Consider the following 12,125-nt stretch of genomic DNA (forward strand, 5'->3'; position numbering starts at 1 on the left):
GTATAAGTTCTAGCAGTTTTGGAGTCGAGTCTTTTGGGTTTTCCACATATAGTATCATATCATCTGCGAAGAGTGATAATTTGACTTCTTCTTTGCCGATTTGGATGCCTTTAATTTCCTTTTGTTGTCTGATTGCTGAGGCTAGGACCTCTAGTACGATGTTGAATAGCAGTGGTGATAATGGACATCCCTGCCGTGTTCCTGACCTTAGCGGAAAAGCTTTCAGTTTTTCTCCATTGAGAATGATATTTGCGGTGGGTTTTTCATAGATGGCTTTGATGATATTGAGGTATGTGCCCTCTATCCCTACACTTTGAAGAGTTTTGATCAGGAAGGGATGTTGTACTTTGTCAAATGCTTTTTCAGCATCTATTGAGAGTATCATATGGTTCTTGTTCTTACTTTTATTGATGTGTTGTATCACATTGACTGATTTGCGGATGTTGAACCAACCTTGCAGCCCTGGAATAAATCCCACTTGGTCGTGGTGAATAATCTTTTTAATGTACTGTTGAATCCGATTGGCTAGTATTTTGTTGAGTATTTTCGCATCTGTGTTCATCAAGGATATCGGTCTATAGCTCTCTTTTTTGGTGGGATCCTTGTCTGGTTTTGGGATCAAGGTGATGCTGGCCTCATAAAATGAGTTTGGAAGTTTTCCTTCCATTTCTATTTTTTGGAACAGTTTCAGGAGAATAGGAATTAGTTCTTCTTTAAATGTTTGGTAGAATTCCCCCGGGAAGCCGTCTGGCCCTGGGCTTTTGTTTGTTTGGAGATTTTTAATGACTGTTTCAATCTCCTTACTGGTTATGGGTCTGTTCAGGCTTTCTATTTCTTCATGGTTCAGTTGTGGTAGTTTATATGTTTCTAGGAATGCATCCATTTCTTCCAGATTGTCAAATTTATTGCCGTAGAGTTGCTCATAGTATGTTCTTATAATAGTTTGTATTTCCTTGGTGTTAGTTGTGATCTCTCCTCTTTCATTCATGATTTTATTTATTTGGGTCCTTTCTCTTTTCTTTTTGATAAGTCGGGCCAGGGGTTTATCAATTTTATTAATTCTTTCAAAGAACCAGCTCCTAGTTTCGTTGATTTGTTCTATTGTTTTTTTGGTTTCTATTTCATTGATTTCTGCTCTGATCTTTATGATTTCTCTTCTCCTGCTGGGCTTAGGGTTTCTTTCTTGTTCCTTCTCCAGCTCCTTTAGGTGTAGGGTTAGGTTGTGTACCTGAGACCTTTCTTGTTTCTTGAGAAAGGCTTGTACCGCTATATATTTTCCTCTCAGGACTGCCTTTGTTGTGTCCCACAGATTTTGAACCGTTGTATTTTCATTATCATTTGTTTCCATGATTTTTTTCAGTTCTTCTTTAATTTCCCGGTTGACCCATTCATTCTTTAGAAGGATACTCTTTAGTCTCCATGTATTTGGGTTCTTTCCAAACTTCCTTTTGTGGTTGAGTTCTAGCTTTAGAGCATTGTGGTCTGAAAATATGCAGGGAATGATCCCAATCTTTTGATACCGGTTGAGTCCTGATTTAGGACCGAGGATGTGATCTATTCTGGAGAATGTACCATGTGCACTAGAGAAGAATGTGTATTCTGTTGCTTTGGGATGAAATATTCTGAATATATCTGTGATGTCCATCTGGTCCAGTGTGTCATTTAAGGCCTTTATTTCCTTGCTGATCTTTTGCTTGGATGACCTGTCCATTTCAGTGAGGGGAATATTAAAGTCCCCTACTATTATTGTATTGTTGTTTATGTGTTTCTTTGATTTTGTTATTAATTGGTTTATATAGTTGGCTGCTCCCACGTTGGGGGCATAGATATTTAAAATTGTTAAATCTTCTTGTTGGACAGACCCTTTGAGTATGATATAGTGTCCTTCCTCATCTCTTATTACAGTCTTTGGCTTAAAATCTAATTGATCTGATATAAGGATTGCCACTCCTGCTTTCTTCTGATGTCCATTAGCATGGTAAATTCTTTTCCACCCCCTCACTTTAAATCTGGAGGTGTCTTCGGGCTTAAAATGTGTTTCTTGGAGGCAACATATAGATGGGTTTTGTTTTTTTATCCATTCTGATACCCTGTGTCTTTTGACAGGGGCATTTAGCCCATTCACATTCAGGGTAACTATTGAGAGATATGAATTTAGTGCCATTGTATTGCCTGTAAGGTGACTGTTACTGTATATGGTCTCTGTTCCTTTCTGATCTACCACTTGTAGGCTCTCTCTTTGCTTAGAGGACCCCTTTCAATATTTCCTGTAGAGCTGGTTTGGTATTTGCAAATTCTTTCAGTTGTTGTTTGTCCTGGAAGCTTTTAATCTCTCCTTCTATTTTCAATGATAGCCTAGCTGGATATAGTATTCTTGGCTGCATGTTTTTCTCGTTTAGTGCTCTGAAAATATCATGCCAGCTCTTTCTGGCCTGCCAGGTCTCTGTGGATAAGTCAGCTGCCAATCTAATATTTTTACCATTGTATGTTACAGACTTCTTTTCCCGGGCTGCTTTCAGGATTTTCTCTTTGTCATTGAGACTTGTAAATTTTACTATTATGTGACGGGGTGTGGGCCTATTCTTATTTATTTTGAGGGGCATTCTCTGAACCTCCTGAATTTTGATGCTTGTTCCCTTTGCCATATTGGGGAAATTCTCCCCAATAATTCTCTCCAGTATACCTTCTGCTCCCCTCTCACTTTCTTCTTCTTCTGGAATCCCAATTATTCTAATGTTGTTTCGTCTTATGGTGTCACTTATTTCTCGAATTCTCCCCTCGTGGTCCAGTAGCTGTTTGTCCCTCTTTTGATCAGCTTCTTTATTCTCTGTCATTTGGTCTTCTATATCACTAATTCTTTCTTCTGCCTCATTTATCCTAGCAGTGAGAGCCTCCATTTTTGATTGCACCTCATTAATAGCTTTTTTGATTTCAACTTGGTTAGATTTTAGTTCTTTTATTTCTCCAGAAAGGGCTTTTATATCTCTCGAGAGGGTTTCTCTAATATCTTCCATGCCTTTTTCGAGCCCGGCTAGAACCTTGAGAATTGTCATTCTGAACTCTAGATCTGACATATTACCGATGTCTGTATTGATTAGGTCCCTAGCCTTCGGTACTGCCTCTTGTTCTTTTTTTTGTGGTGAATTTTTACGTCTTGTCATTTTGTCCAGATAAGAGTAAATGAAGGGGCAAGTAAAATACTAAAAGGGTGGCAACAACCCCAGGAAAATATGCTTTAGCCAAATTAGAAGAGATCCAAAATCGTGAGTGGGGAGAAAGGGGATAAAAAGAGGTTCAAAAAGGAAGAAAGAAAAAAGAAAAAAAAAAAAAAAAAAAAAAAGAAAAGAATTTTTTTTTAAAAAAGAAAACACCTAAGAAAAATGTAAAAAAATATATATATATATTAGATAAACTAGTAAAAAATCGTTAAAAAAGAAAAAGGTAACAGTTAAAAAAAAAAAAAATTTTACCCGAAGGCGAGAAAAAAAAAAAAAAATGAAAAAGAAAAAATTAAATTAACTGCAAGACTAAAAAAAATCACAGGAAAAAAGCCATGAGTTCCGTGCTTGGCTTTCTCCTCCTCTGGAATTCTGCTGCTCTCCTTGGTATTGAAACCGCACTCCTTGGTAGGTGAGCTTGGTCTCGGCTGGATTTCTTGTTGATCTTCTGGGGGAGGGGCCTGTTGTAGTGATTTTCAAGTGTCTTTGCCCCAGGCGGAATTACACCGCCCTTACCCGGGGCCGGGGTGAGTAATCCGCTCGGGTTTGCTTTCAGGAGCTTTTGTTCCCTGAGCGCTTTCCGTAGAGTTCCAGAGGACGGGAATACAAATGGCGGCCTCCTGGTCTCCGGCCCGGAGGAGCCGAGAGCCCAGGGCCCCACTCCTCAGTGCGCCCTCAGAGAACAGCGCCCAGTTACTCCCGTCTGCCTGACCTCCGGCCGCGCTCCGAGCTCACCGAGCCTGCGACCGGTTCAAGGTAACACGGAGCTGCGAGCTTACTGTCGGCTCTGTCTCTGTAGCCGGCTTTCCCGTTCCAATACCCGCAAGCTCTGCGACACTCAGACACCCCCGATCCTTCTGTGACCCTGCGGGACCTGAGGCCACGCTGACCCCGCGTGGGCTTCGCTCCGGTTTAGCCTCTGGAGCGATGTCCCTCCGCGGAACAGACTTTTAAAAGTCCTGATTTTGTGCGCGGTTGCTCCGCCGCTTGCCGGGAGCCGGCCCCTCCCCCCGGGGTCTATCTTCCCGTCGCTTTGGATTCACTTCTCCGCCGGTCCTACCTTTCAGAAAGTGGTTGTTTTTCTGTTTCCAGAATTGCTGTTCTTCTTCTCTTCGATCTTCCAATGGATTTTCAGGTGTTTGCAATCTTTAGATAAGCTATCTAGCTGATCTCCGGCTAGCTGAAGCAGTCTCAGCTTGCTACTTCTCCACCATCTTGACTCCTCCACTCTCACCTTCTATTTTTACATGAGGTCATATATATAGTTGCTAACACAAGAATATTGCTCCAGCAATGCTAACATAACTCCCCGTGTCACCATTTTTTTCTCTTAATTGGATCATTATTATGATTTCTCCTCTGTGAAAAGGAGCCTTATTTAATTACATGTCACCTTTTCAGACTTCTATATTCATTCTCTACTACCTTTTAAAAGAAGTCATTGATATATTTGCTTGAACACAATGACTAAATTCTCTCCAATTTCTCTTGACTCCATTTCAAACAGGATTTTTTCTGATGACACCACTGAAACCATTCTTGTCAACATCAACAATGACTATCGGTTTGCTAAAAACCAAGCATTTCACTATGTTTGTTCTCATTGTTTTCTCTGGGCCTTTTAAAGACCAATTACTTTCTTTCTTTTGAATACACTCTCTGAAAAAGATGGAGTTATATTTGAGGATTTTAAGTAGATTTTTATGACTTGTGTTTAACAAGATCTCTCTGGCTGCTGTGTAGATAATACTGAAGGGGAGAATACTTTGTTTCTTGCTTTATATAAGTGACCCCTATATAAAAGACTTCTTATAGCTGAATCTCCCCTTCCTCCAAGTCTTTAATCAAGATAGAACTTGAGACTTAGCCTTTGGATCTCCTCTCTATCTATATTTACTTACTTGGTGACCTCCTTTAGCTCCTTGGCCTTTACATCTACCTGTTTTCTTCTTTGCCAAGCCTGGGTTTCTACCCTTGATTACAGAAATGGGTATCTACGCACTAAATCTCCCTACGTGTACCTCTAATAGGCATCACAAATTTAACAAGCCCAAGATTGAACTTCTGAAAATCACTCTTCATAATTTAGAGCAACTCCGTCTTTCCAGTTCTTCAAAACACATGCTTCAGAATAGCATCTGACTGTTTAATACAGACATTACATCTAGTTCAGCAGCAAGTGCTAATGTTCCTACCTTCAAAATATGTTTTTGATCTGAATACTTCTCTCTTCCTATCATATCAGAATGCTCACTTCAGTGTTTTCAGTGCTTTGGCTCTTGTTTCCCTTCAGCATTTTCTTTTTTTTTTTTTTTTTAAGACTTTTATTTATTTATCAGAGAGAGAGGGGATAGAGCAAGCACATGCAGACAGAATGGCAGGCAGAGGCAGAGGGAGAAGCAGGCTCCCTGCCTAGCAAGGAGCCCGATGTGGGACTCGATCCCAGGACGCTGGGATCATGACCTGAGCCGAAGGCAGCTGCTTAACCAACTGAACCACCTAGGCGTCCCTCCCTTCAGCATTTTCTATCCAGCAACTAGAGGGATTGTGTTAAACCCAAGTCCTGTCCCTCCTATGAGTAAAATCCTCAAATATTGTCCTTGCTCTTAAGGAAAGAGCCAAGTCTTTAACGTGCCCTACCAGTTCTCAAGCAGTCTAGACTCTTAACACAAATAATTTCATTTTTTCCCTCATTTCCTCATGAAAATTCTATGCAATATCACCTTCACAGTAAGACTACAGTTTTGAATGCAGTAGACTAACAGTCACATTCCCTGATGTATTTATCTCTATGCACTTATCTGTGTATTTATTCTGCTTATTGTCTATTACTCCCTTGTATGGTGCAAGTTCCAGAAGATCAGAGATCTTTGTTTCTATCTTCCATATCCATAATATTCAAAAACATTCTGAAATATAGTAATTTATTGATGTTTATATTTTAAAAATGTAGGAATAACTGAAATTATAGAAGAAATCTAAGACCACAAAATCTCTTCCTAGTGTTAATGTGCCTATAGGTCAAGCAGAGTAGCATGAGTGGTGGCTTTGGTAGTTCAAAGAAGATGAAGCTTGCACCAGAACAGTGACAGTCCATAATGCCTTTGGTAGATTTGGACAGCCTGAGTCCCTAAGGAATCAAATATAGGTAGATATAGGTAGACATGCTAAAGCTTCCAGTATTCAGCCTGGTTTCTATTCCTGCACCTGGTTTTTAAACCCCCTTGCAATATTTAAGCTACATGTATATTCTAATATATTCATGATAGTCAGTTTTCTGTCAGCTAATCTAGGTCATGCCACTCAGATTTGTTAAATACCAATCCAGATGTTGCTGAGAAACTACTTTTTAGATATAATTAACATTTAAATCAGTACATCGAATAAAGCAGATTATACTCCATAATGCAGATGCCTTACTGAATCAACTGAAGGTCTTAAGACTAAAGTTGAAGGCTTCCTAAGAAAAAAGGAATTTTGTCTTCAGACTAGAGAGACTGGAGCTCTTCCCAATATATCCAGTCTGTTGGTTTCCCCTATAAATTTCAGATTAGACTGGCAGCCTCCACAAACAGGAGAGAGAGAGAGAGCCTATATAGATATCTTATACATTTCTATTTCTCAGGGGAGTTTTGTGTCTGTTTCTCTGCATATTCTATTGGTTCTATTTCTCTGGAGAATTCTGACTAATACAATATTCCTTTCATGAATTCAGCTAGCATTTGTTTCAGTCACTTACCTATAAAAGACTTGTTGTTATAAAAATTAACACAAACAAGTGTCAAGAACTGGAACCAGAGAGAATTTAGGAAGAGGTAATTTGTGATCAAGCAGTTGGTGTGGTTTGGGCTCAATTGCCATGAAATTACACGTGTAATGGTGGGAGGGGTGGATTTTTTTCAGTAAATGTCATCAAGGAGCAAAATGTTTAACTAAAATGTCATTAGTGAGCATTCTTTATGAAACACCTATGATAAACAAATCCTGGGGAGCCAAGTGACCACTGCCATAGATTGCTATCAAGATTGTGAAGAATCTTGATAGCAATCTACTGTTGCAGGAAAAGAATATTCATAAGAGTTCAGTCAAGTTAAAGAGAATGACAAACTCAGGTGTCTAAATGTTTGCCTCAGGCTCTAGGGTGTTTAAAAGAACATCAAAATAAATTCTCCCTCACACCTGGAATACTAAGCCAGAGTTTAGCATCAGTTGAATTCACATCATTTAAAACCTTAGTAAATAAAGAATAAGACAGTGATTTAGAAACACCAGAACTCCATAATTTGAAATGGAAATACATGGGATTATTCAAAAACCAAAGACATACATGATTAATGAGATTTTCTTACCAGTTCTTTTTTTTTCCTCCTGCATAATGATGGTGCCTCAGTCTCAGTAATCATTCTGCCTAATTGTCTATTGAGTGTTAGGTTGCAAAAAGTTAAGTTCACCTCCACTTCTCATGTATACAGATCTATAACTAAACTTTAATATCAGCATCTATCAATGTATAAATTACAAGTCAAAATTTAACATAGAAAAAGTTACGCAGAAAAACGAAAACATTTCATATACAGGCAAAATGTGGGGCACACAAATAGAAATGGATTCTGAGGCTGAGAACGTAAGATAAAAATACTTTTCATTTGAGTTATATGTATTAGTATGAGTGTACTTATCCGGAAATCTGAATTTAATATGGTAGTATTGAAGTATGACAAAGATTTCATATTTGCTGGGTTAGTTCTACAAATGTAGACTCAGTGACTACTCCTATAACATAAAGTTAACAGAAATTTGTTAGAGTTTTGTGGAAGAAGGATTTTAATGCCTTACGGAGGTTAAGCTGCTGGAATGAATTTATCATTTGGAAATTGCTGAAGTACCCTCTAATGTTATCTGCCTATAAAGATCTACAGAGGGTATATGAAAATTTTTCAATTGTTCTATAAACATAAACCCATTTGGAAATGATGCAGCATATTATTTTAAAAATATGACTTGTCTTGTCTCAAGCAGTCTAGACTCCTAAGTTATCTCTTGGCTGAAATAAATAGGGACAACATCAAATGTGGGTAACTTTGTTGACAAAAAGGATTGCTCATACACTGCTCTCCAGAATGTAAAATGGTATAGCTTTCCTGGAAGTTTGGCAGTTGCTATTAAAAAATTAAACCTGCAAATACTATATATCTCAGTAATTGAATTCTTGGGCATGTATTCTAGAGAAACAAAGGCATGATCACACAAAATCCTCTACTTGAGTGTTTATAGCAACTTCCTTCATAATAGACTCAACAGGAAATAGCTAGCTATGCTTCAATGGTGACTAATTACACTGTAGTACATCTATTTATGGAATACTATTCAGTGATGATACACAAAATTGCCTGGATAGGAAAAAAAAAATCTGAAAGTTTATATACGTGGCTTCTCAAGACAAATCAAAGAAACATTTATAAAATCTTTGAAACACTGAACTACCCTTTCATTAGTCCCAATGTCCATTTGGAGAAGTCATACAAAATTTCCAAAACTCCCCAGGATAGTGATGAGATGGTAATGGAAAGAAAATGAGGATGAATTGAGCCTGATCTATTCCCCAACCTCTATTCCTTATGTACTTAACTCTGTTCTCTCCTTCAATTCCAACCACACCTGACTCCTTACTCTTTCTCGAACATTCCAGGAAAGTCTTAGTTCAGGGTGTTGGCATTTGATGTGACTTTTGGTACCTGCACACAGTCCCATTTCCCACGTGGCTTATTTCCTCATCTCCAGCTCTTTTTTAATATGCTTTAAATGCCATATTTTCAGTGAGATCTTTCCTGTACATCTCATTTAAAATTACATCATATTCTCCCAATACTTCTCACTGCCTTCCTGCCTTCTCTGTTTTTTTTTTTTTTCCAAATTTCCAAAGCACATATAGTAACTTTCTGACATACTCTGTACTTTACTTTTTATTATTTGAGTTTCTCAAAAGGAATGTAAACTCTATGAGAACAAGGCTTTTTTTTTTTTTTTTCCCCTCTTTGGTTCACTATTGAATGTGTCTAGAATAGAGCCTGATATATAGTAGCATTTAATAAACAATTGATAAACTAACTCAATAAAATATAGAGAACACTGAAACCTTACCATGAATAGCACTTTGTGGTTGTGAGACAGGTACGGGACCACCATTTGAAATGAGCTATTTTTAATAAAGATCACAGAGTTCAGAGTGACAAAGGTTAGATAGAAAGAGTGCCATCAGAGAAAAGGCATATTGCCACAAAAGGCAGCACTTTCGTGGTTATCAGAATGGTTCAATCTACTGGCACGATAGGGCCAAAATAGATGGAAGCCAATTTTTAATAACAAATGACAAAAGAAACAACCATAAAACACTTAAGATAATGTAAACATAGGTTTGACTTGAGCCAATAAAATTAATAAATAATCCATCCCCCATATCTGAATTATTTAGAGTCAATTCACAGTCCCGGACAGAACCCCGTTAAAGCTAAAAAAGTTAAGGAAAGATCCTATAATAGTAGTGTAAAAAAACAACATGTTACATGTCATTTCAAAACTTCAGTCAAATGTCCTGAGGATACTTCGCTGGGTGTGTATGTATTAACAAAAGGAAAACACCCTAATCTTTCAGAGATTATGGAAAATACTCTTAAATCAACATTAGTTTCTGGATACCTGAGTTCCTCATGACTCATTAGATAGAAGAATTGTCCAGAAGTGTTAAGGAGAGTTTTGATCTAAGCCAAACTCATAGTAGGCTTGGTAGTATGCAGAAGCCAATCACATGATTTCTCCATTGCAATATTAGTCAGAGTAGATGTACTTAAAAAATAGCAAATCCCTACCCCGTGCTAATGATTTTTATAGTAAATATCACTAAGTGTTAACTGCCAGTTCTCTATAACTACCACAAATGTAAATCAGAGGGCATCTGGGGGCTCAATCTGTTAAATCTCAGACTCATGGTTTCAGCTCAGATCATAATCTCACAGTTGTGGGATCGAGCCCTGCATCAGGCTGTATGCTCAGTGGAGAGTCTGCTTCAGATTCTCCTTCTCCTTTCCGCTGGCCCTCTCTCTCAAATAAATAAAGTCTTTAAAAAAATGTAAATCAATGTGATTGATTCTGCAAAGATACTGCAAAGATACCAGTGGTGTAAATTATCTCATTTCACTGCTCTCTCCAATTTGACTGATCCATAGTGTGTATAAATGATGGAGGATATGGGAGGATTATTTTGATATGTGTATTTACTTTAATCCCATATTTTTATCCATATATACTCTTTACTGTTAACTCTTTGGGTTATAAATGCTCATGGTCTCACCTGACCACATTCCATCCTCCAGCTTCACACACTGACTTTTTAACCAAGTATTTTACTTGAATGGATGTGTCAAAATCAACTATAGACTCTAAATTACTAAAAGGAATGGTCATTTTTTCAGTAGTGTTTAGAATAGTTGATCATGCAACCTTGAAACATGTATTTACTTGTTTTCCTAATAATACATTTTGATTTTGTACTGCTCCATTGGAAATTCTTTCTCTTTGTCTGATTGTGCTACCCTGAACCACTGAAATTCGGTGTGCTCCTGGAGTAAATCCTCAAATTTCTCTTTATACTCAGCCCTAAGTGACATTATCTACTTCCATTAATTAAATATCTATGCATATTGTGGTAGCTCCTAAATTTATAATCACAATTCCATTTTATTTTCATTTTATTTATTTAATTTTTTAAAATTTATTTTAATTTTTTCAAAATCCTTTGTTTATAGATATGTACAAAACAGATACATAGTAATTCAAAACAAGAAGAAATGAACACTGCTTAAAGATCTTGGACTCTTAACTTCCAGCAGTAATTGAACTTTGGTTCTTTTCTCCTTTGAGAACGAGTTGAGTGGGGTTTTGATTTATATGAAATAGTTATGTTGTGTCAGGTAGGATAATCAAGCATTGTGTTTAAAGAAACAGAAGTGGGTGGATATGTGATTGGAGAGAGAGAGCTGAAATGTAATGGCTATCATTTTCTTTGGCCAATGTGTTTTTAGAACATCAATTGACTGTTTTTCCTCTGGCAAAAAAGATTTTCCAAGTTTTGTATCTATGTATGTATGTATGCATGGATGTATTTAGGAGAGAAAGAGCAGGAACAGAGGGAGGGGTGAAAGGGAAAGGGAGAAGCGTACTCCCTGTTGAGCAAAAAGCCAGACATGGAGCTCAATCCCAGGACCCTGGGATCATGACCTGAGCTGAAGGCAGATGCTTCACTGACCTAGCAACCCAAGCATCCCTTCTAAGCAGTTTTTGATGAGACAGTTAAGTCTTCCTTCTTCCTAGGGTGGGAAAGAGAATCAAGCTATGTTCTTAAAATTATTTTAGTGGCTCAATGTGATATTGATATGAGTAATACAAAGAAAAGTTTTTAAAACAAATTCTGACAGTATCCTGACATTTCTTTAAAATTCTCAAAATGCTGGAGATATTTTGGTTCTTTTCCATCTCAAAAGCAAGCTGCTGTTGTATTCTTTAAGCATGAAATGATTTTTGCATTTGTGCAGTGTGTTTATTCATGGGTGTTTTCAAGAAAATGTTATAAGGTGCATAATCAATTGTACAACTTGAATTTTATTCAAGTGAATGCATCCATATCATCAGTACCATGGGTAGTGACAGAAAATGTCCCACACCTCAAGAGTTCTTGTGGCCTCTATAATCATAATGGGTTATGGAGGTGTTTAATGAAGAGTTCATACATTCAAGATTAACCCTTCCCTTGGTAGACCGTAGATAAGCTTTACCTGCTTTTGAAATCTAAAAGAAATCATGTTATATGTCTGGCTTCTTTGCTCAACATTTTGTTTGTGATATTGAATTTGT

Source organism: Mustela lutreola, chromosome 1 (assembly GCF_030435805.1).
Source record: "Mustela lutreola isolate mMusLut2 chromosome 1, mMusLut2.pri, whole genome shotgun sequence".
Taxonomy (NCBI): Eukaryota; Metazoa; Chordata; class Mammalia; order Carnivora; family Mustelidae; genus Mustela; species Mustela lutreola.